We start from the raw sequence: 7,932 nt of genomic DNA on the forward strand, positions 1-7,932 counted from the left end.
ATGGAGAGGGTGCAGAGGAGATTTACCAGGATGTTGCCTGGATTGGGAAACAAATCTTATGAGGCAAGGTTAGTAAAACTGGGACTTTTATCTTTGGAGCGTAGAAGGATGAGAGGAGACTTGATAGAGGTGTACAAGATTATGAGAGGCATAGATAGGGTGGACAGTCAGCACCTGTTTCCCAGGGCAGGAATAGCAAACACCAGAGGACGTGTGTGCAGAGTGAAGGGAGGGAAGTTTAGGGGAGATGTCAGGCATGTTTTTTATGCAGAGGGTTGTGGCTGCCTGGAATACCTTGCCAGGGATAGTGGTGGAGGTTGGGACATCAGGGGCATTTAAGAGTCAGGCATATGGATGAAAGGAAAATAGAGGGTTCAGGGGTAGGGTGGGTTTAGTACTTTTTAAAAAAGAATATATGGGTGAGCGCAAGACTGAGGGCCAAAGGGCCTGTGCTGCGCTGTAGTGTTCTATGTTCCATGCACAGACTTTTGCGTTTTACTCAGCATAGAAACAAGCCCTTTGGAAGAAAAGACTGGCTGATGTTCCAAAGATTTCCATATATAGTACAGGTACTCCCCGACTCATAACCTACTTAATTTACGTCCATCTGCACATACGAGTGAAAAGTTAAAAAAAAATATATAAAATTTACACAGATTAGGTTGTACTTGGCAAACTATCACAGGGACACATTCCTGTGCGCATGAGCGACTCCTTGGTTGGCACATGCCTGGTGGGTTCACACATGCGAGAGTTAAGGGCGTGAATTCACTATCATTTGAAGTGCTTAACTCTCATGCAACAGCCAAACTCCAATAAGCGAACCCACCGCGCGTGCACCAACCAAAGACTCGTGCATGTACACAGGAATCAAGATGGCCACGCCCAGCCCTGGGACCCCACAATGCCAACTAACAAGATAAGCATGGACAACCTTCACCAAGGTTGATTAACAAATTCAGGAAGCTTTAATTTGTTATTGTCAAATCTATGATTAGAAAAATATTTGATTAAAAAGTTTGCTTTAAGACTTCGGTACTCCACACATGTGGGCAAAATTCCAATTTACGTCCATTTTGAGATTTAACTGATCCTTTGATCCCAATTATGGTCGTAAGCCGGGGAGTGCCTATACTGTGAATACTTAAAGTGCTGGTAACACAGATCAAGCAACTGAAGAAAGAATTAAAACTTCAGCAGAAGTGATGGATGCGGTCGACCTGTAGTAAACAAAACTTAATCATCTCGCTGCTGCTTTGTAAAAAGTGGCACTCACATCTGGCAACATCGCAACTTAATCTGCACCCTACCGTAGACATTCCCTTTGACCCTTGCAATCTTCTCTTGCTCCGCAACATGAAACTTGTTTGATTTCTAACTTTGTTTAGTTCTGGTTTTCCTCGACCTAAAACATTATTTCTCAGTCTACAGGTGCAGGAAAGATTTTTATGTATTTTGTGTATGTGACAATATATTGAATCTTGAATCTGCCTCACTGGTTGCGTATTTGCAGTGTTTTCTATTATTTTCCATTTCTATCTTCTGCAAATATTTGGTTTTTGCTTGAAATAATGTCCCAACGTTCTTTCTTGACAATGTTTGCAACATTCGTATTATAATTTTTAATGCCTGTGGTATTTTGCCTTCTTCCAGCTAAAAGATATACCATGGGAGAAATAAAAACTAGAGGACATGGGTTAAGGGTGAAAGGGGGAGAGTTTAAAGGGAACATTAGGGGAGCCCATCATGATGGGAGTGTAGATCGAGCTGAAGTGGTGAATGTGGGACCTGTTTTAACATTTAGGAAAAAATTGAATCTGGGTGCAGGTCAGTGGGATGAAGCAGTAATAGGTAGTAGTTTGGCATGACTGGAAGAGCCTGTTTCTGTGCTGTAGTGTTCTATGGTTCTAATGTCTGGACTATCTCAGGAGATTGATTAAATCAATTGATTGATTGCTCCATTAAAACACCACTTTTTAAAAGTGGCATAAGGCACAAACTCTTTATGATGCATGGGATTGGAATTTTGAATGGACTGTCTACAGATGTGGAGGTACGGCCTTCAGGACAAATTGTACGAAATGGATAAATATTTAATGGAGGAAAATATACTGATTTACAGAGAAGATGGGCCTGGAGATTTGCACGATACAGCCACTGCAAACAGGATGGTCTCCTGCACTGTAACTGTTATATCACCTGATATAATTGCATGATTCACATCTACTGCAGGTGGTTATATTAAATACATCCATGGAGTGGAAACAACCTGCTTCATTCCATAGGACAAGGGCGTTTTGCAGTCAGAAACCTGACAGAAATGTCATTTTGAAAGGTATTTACTGTGCTGAAACAGACTATTATATCCCAAACTACAACCATTCAAGGTTTTCCTTTCTGTGATCTTTTTTCAACTGCCTGTCAGTCAAGACAATCCAGATGCTTCGATGCTTATAAAAGTTTTTCCACATTTTTCTCTTAGCTATACAAGGTCACTGGTGACCCAGTGGTGTATGCTGGTGTGGTTATTGTCAGTACACAGGGAGCTGCTAAAATAAACACATTGTTCTCATTGTAATTACACTGCATGTGTGCATACATCATACACATATGTTATCCTGAATATACAGCTTTACTTTATTAAAAAAAAGAATGACTCACAGCTTCACATTTTCTGTCTCTGATCTTCACATAGGTATTGTGTCCATTCCGTGACTCGAGGAAGGTTTAATTTCTCGACTCAGCTTGGTAGAATTTTGAATGCTTTCTTCCTGTCCTGGGTCAACTTCTGGAAAACATGCCGGATTCATGACCCTTTAATTTATTTTGGTACATTTCTTGCAGGAATTGAAATGATTTACATGCACTTTCACAACTATATCTCCTATTTTTTACTAAGGTATCTCTCTGAAGTACACATTTCAACTATCATTGCCAAATCCCTTTTCCAAATGACAAGTTTGTTCAGTGATGTTAACACGTGAACATAATTTGTTTCTCTTCAACCCTTGTTTTATTTCTGTCTCAACTAGTTCTCCTCCATTCTCTGTTTAGGGTTCAGCTCACTCAGTTCAACTGTGTTATGAGTCTTTTATAAATAAATCACCCAGCAAGAGGATATATAAACTGTTCTGAATGTGGTGTCAAAGGGTAGGTCAGAAAAATTAAAGCTAAAAACACATTGCTGAACTCAATGTGTTTTTCTTCTTGAAAAGAAGCCATCTTTCCATCTCACATCTAATACTGAACGATAGAGCACCAGTCTTTATTCTATTGAGGACGTCTACAAGAGGCAGCGTCTTAAGAAAGCAGCCTCCATCCTCAAGGGCCCACCCAGGCCATGCCCTCTTCACTCTGCTACCATCAGGAAGGAGGTACAGGAGCCTGAAGACGAGCACTTGACAACACAAGGACAGCTTCTTCCCCTCTGCCATCAGATTCCTGAATAAATAATGAACCGTAGGTACTGCCTCACTTTGACTTTTTATTTTACTATTTTAATTTATTTTCTAAGGTGGTTCATATCAATGTTTGCACTGTGATCCTGTGGAAAACCAACAAAGAAGCTGTTCTTCAGCCTGGTGGATCTGATACTCCTGTATCTCTTTCCCGATGGGAGTAACTGAAAGATGCTGTGTGCAGGGTGGTAGTATTCTTCAATGACTTTGCGAGGCAGCATTTTTACCTGCTGTTCTATCCTAATCTTGGCACCTGGATGCTAGTCCATTAACTTTATAACAATTCGAGAACACCCCTTAGAATCATGGGAACATTTACCTCCACCTGAGAGAGCAGACATGGAGAGAGTTTGCTACTTTATCAGAAAATCAACACCTCTGACTGTGGAGCACTCTCTCAATGCTGCCCAGTGGTGTCAGGCTTAATTAAACATTGTTTTTTTTTTAGTGTGCTTGCTTCCTCAGTTGACGGAGTTGTTGACCTAATTACACTCACCAATCGAAGCATCTCCATGACAATGGTGGATAAAAAAAAGATGATGGGAATGTATTGATCATTACAGGAAAGATTCAGCTACAAGCACTTAATCCAGTTCCATTAAGTTCTTGCCTTTGCAATTAGTACTTTAAAGCACAGAGTGACATTGGCTGAATTATTCTAAGACTGACATCATTAAAAAAAAGTGAGGTTGTCAACTATCTTCTTGTGCATTTGGAGGGATCTGACAGTGCAGAGATTCTGGATTGCTAAGATGATCCTTTCCGAATCCTTTTCAACATTTTATTTTGGTGCATGTCGAGAGCCAGAATTAACCACAAAATAATTGTTTAACTGCTGAAAGATGACAGCCCTGCATCTGTTTCGTTTCTTAGTCATTTCTGTAATAAAATTTGATTCCTTTTCATGTTTGGCCTTTAAGAGATTGGGAGGCTCAGCTTACATATGTGGCTCGATGCCTGTGTTTGCATATGTGAACCGTTGTTAATCTCTTACGGCATCTGAAACTTAGTGAAAAAATTCTTGATTGCTGTTCCCACCATTGTGACTGCATCAAATCACCAAGCCACACAGTATCCAGATACCGGATAAATAGGTTTTCCGGTTGCTTGAGACTCACTCTGACAAGGTTTAACTAATATACCTGCATACGGCATCTGAAACTTAGTGAAAAGATTCTTGATTGCTGTTCCCACCATTGTGACTGCATCAAATCACCAAGCCACACAGTATCCAGATACTGGATAAATAGGTTTTCCGGTTGCTTGAGACTCACTCTGACAAGGTTTAACTAATACACCTGCATACGGCATCTGAAACTTAGTGAAAAGATTCTTGATTGCTGTTCCCACCATTGTGACTTCATCAAAGCACCAAGTCACAACAGTATCCAGATGCCGGATAAGTAAGTTTTCCAGTTGCTTGAGACTCACTCTGACAAGGTTTAACTAATACACCTGCATACGGCATCTGAAACTTAGTGAAAAGATTCTTGATTGTTGTTCCCACCATTGTGACTTCATCAAATCACCAAGCCACAACAGTATCCAGATGCCGGATAAGTAAGTTTTCCGGTTGCTTGAGACTCACTCTGACAAGGTTTAACTAATACACCTGCATACGGCATCTGAAACTTAGTGAAAAGATTCTTGATTGCTGTTCCCACCATTGTGACCATCAAATCACCAAGCCACAACAGTATCTAGATGCCGGATAAGTAAGTTTTCCGGTTGCTTGAGACTCACTCTGACAAGGTTTAACTAATACACCTGCATACGGCATCTGAAACTTAGTGAAAAGATTCTTGATTGCTGTTCCCACCATTGTGACTTCATCAAAGCACCAAGTCACAACAGTATCCAGATGCCGGATAAGTAAGTTTTCCAGTTGCTTGAGACTCACTCTGACAAGGTTTAACTAATACACCTGCATACGGCATCTGAAACTTAGTGAAAAGATTCTTGATTGCTGTTCCCACCATTGTGACTTCATCAAAGCACCAAGTCACAACAGTATCCAGATGCCGGATAAGTAAGTTTTCCGGTTGCTTGAGACTCACTCTGACAAGGTTTAACTAATACACCTGCATACAGCATCTGAAACTTAGTGAAAAGATTCTTGATTGTTGTTCCCACCATTGTGACTTCATCAAATCACCAAGCCACAACAGTATCCAGATGCCGGATAAGTAAGTTTTCCGGTTGCTTGAGACTCACTCTGACAAGGTTTAACTAATACACCTGCATACGGCATCTGAAACTTAGTGAAAAGATTCTTGATTGCTGTTCCCACCATTGTGACCATCAAATCACCAAGCCACAACAGTATCTAGATGCCGGATAAGTAAGTTTTCCGGTTGCTTGAGACTCACTCTGACAAGGTTTAACTAATACACCTGCATACGGCATCTGAAACTTAGTGAAAAGATTCTTGATTGCTGTTCCCACCATTGTGACTTCATCAAAGCACCAAGTCACAACAGTATCCAGATGCCGGATAAGTAAGTTTTCCAGTTGCTTGAGACTCACTCTGACAAGGTTTAACTAATACACCTGCATACGGCATCTGAAACTTAGTGAAAAGATTCTTGATTGCTGTTCCCACCATTGTGACTTCATCAAAGCACCAAGTCACAACAGTATCCAGATGCCGGATAAGTAAGTTTTCCGGTTGCTTGAGACTCACTCTGACAAGGTTTAACTAATACACCTGCATACGGCATCTGAAACTTAGTGAAAAGATTCTTGATTGTTGTTCCCACCATTGTGACTTCATCAAATCACCAAGCCACGACAGTATCCAGATGCCGGATAAGTAAGTTTTCCGGTTGCTTGAGACTCACTCTGACAAGGTTTAACTAATACACCTGCATACGGCATCTGAAACTTAGTGAAAAGATTCTTGATTGCTGTTCCCACCATTGACCATCAAAGCACCAAGCCACGACAGTATCCAGATGCCGGATAAGTAAGTTTTCCGGTTGCTTGAGACTCACTCTGACGTTTAACTAATACACCTGCATTGAATAAATAGGACAAAATCCGAAAATACTAGACTGTATCTCCCCTTCACTTGCACGACTCGAGAAAAACACTTTTTACTTTATTTTCAGTTCCATCCTTTGACATTGAACACCTGCACTTTCCTCCCTCAGCAGGGAGCCGGCCGAAAGGCCGTCGACACCACCATCGGGAACCGTCCCCAGAGAGAGCCGGTCGAATGGACAGGCCAACTCCCGTTACCACATCCCCGTTCATCCCAACTTTTCCCGGAGCTGAACTGACCGGAGGCCCGGCGGCGGCGGACGACGACCAGGGGCCACCCCCTGGTAGCGACCTCGGGCCCTCGGCGGCGGTGGCGGCCCCTCCCATCTCGACGGCGCGTCTCGGGCTCCCGCCGGCGGGGAGGAGTCGGTGACGGGCGGTGGGCAGCGTCTTTTTGGGTGAGTGTTAAACCGTCCTTGGATGCGGGAGCAGCCTCCCTCCCTTGTCGCTCCCGGGCGGGTTTGGAAAAAAAGTGACCAGTTATCCAAAAGCCCCAGCGTTTATCCGAAATAGGCCGGGTCCGACCATGCCGGATAATGGGAGTTGTACGCAGGTCGTAATATTACTGATGAAGAGTAATTACCTGCCCTCCACCACTGGTACCAGCAACGTGGCAGCCAATGCCCGCATCTGCTCCCAACCCACCAAATGGGTTTTTAAACCATTTACCTTTAAAACTTCAAACCTTTATTGGCATCATTGTTTATTTTAATGTTTAAAATCTATTTATTTTCCTGGGTTTTATTTGCCGGTGGCTTGAATTCCAGGTAACAGGGGTTTTGCTGCACGTGGCAGCCCCTTTTTACAAGGGGACGAGTTCGACCCACTTCCAGCCCCATCACAATCAGGGCTGGCAATTAACTTCTTCCCACAGGCTGTTACATTGATGAACAGTATCATGCAACTTGGGGTCTCTTGTAAACGAAATGAGTAAATTATCCCAAAATATTTATTTTATATTGTATCTATGTGATTATTATGTATGGGTATACATCATGGTCTGGAAAAACACTTTCATCTGGTTGTACGTGCTAATGACCTTAACTTGAATAAATTTACATAGTGGCTACTGGATGAAAACCAACAATTCAATCACTTTATGCTGCACGTGAGCCTCCTGTCACTATCCTTCCAGCTGGAAGGAAGCTGTCGAGGAGCTCAGAAGGGTGCTGGAAAGATTCAAGTTCACTATCGTCCAATTGTATGCGCGACAGAACGGCGTGCTTTGGTGTAAAAGCAGACAAGCACATATGCAGACAGGAGGACATGTATTTACAAGTGATTTGCAAGCAGTACATAAATATTTTTTAAAAATTAATGACTCATAATTAAATAAATACCCATAGATTGGTGAGGATATTTCCTTGAGCGGAGGGCCTGAGTTCCGAGGAGAAGGTGGATAAAGTTGGACTTCTCCGCCTGGAACGTAGAA

At 42.2% G+C, this 7,932-nt stretch overlaps 1 protein-coding gene across 2 annotated transcripts in view; it reads right to left on the reverse strand.

Moving 5' to 3' along the window:
- podxl (podocalyxin-like) overlaps positions 1-6,947 on the reverse strand; it is a 230,836-nt gene extending 223,889 nt beyond the window's left edge. For both annotated transcript variants that reach the window (XM_069910129.1, XM_069910128.1), the window contains exons 1-2: positions 6,741-6,947; positions 2,662-2,788 (exon numbers count right to left, since the gene is read on the reverse strand). The gene's annotated coding sequence lies outside the window, so the exon portion shown is untranslated. The remainder of the gene's footprint in view (positions 1-2,661; positions 2,789-6,740) is intronic.
- Positions 6,948-7,932: the final 985 nt, after the last annotated feature.

The sequence above is a fragment of the Narcine bancroftii genome, chromosome 13 (genome assembly GCF_036971445.1).
Source record: "Narcine bancroftii isolate sNarBan1 chromosome 13, sNarBan1.hap1, whole genome shotgun sequence".
Taxonomy (NCBI): Eukaryota; Metazoa; Chordata; class Chondrichthyes; order Torpediniformes; family Narcinidae; genus Narcine; species Narcine bancroftii.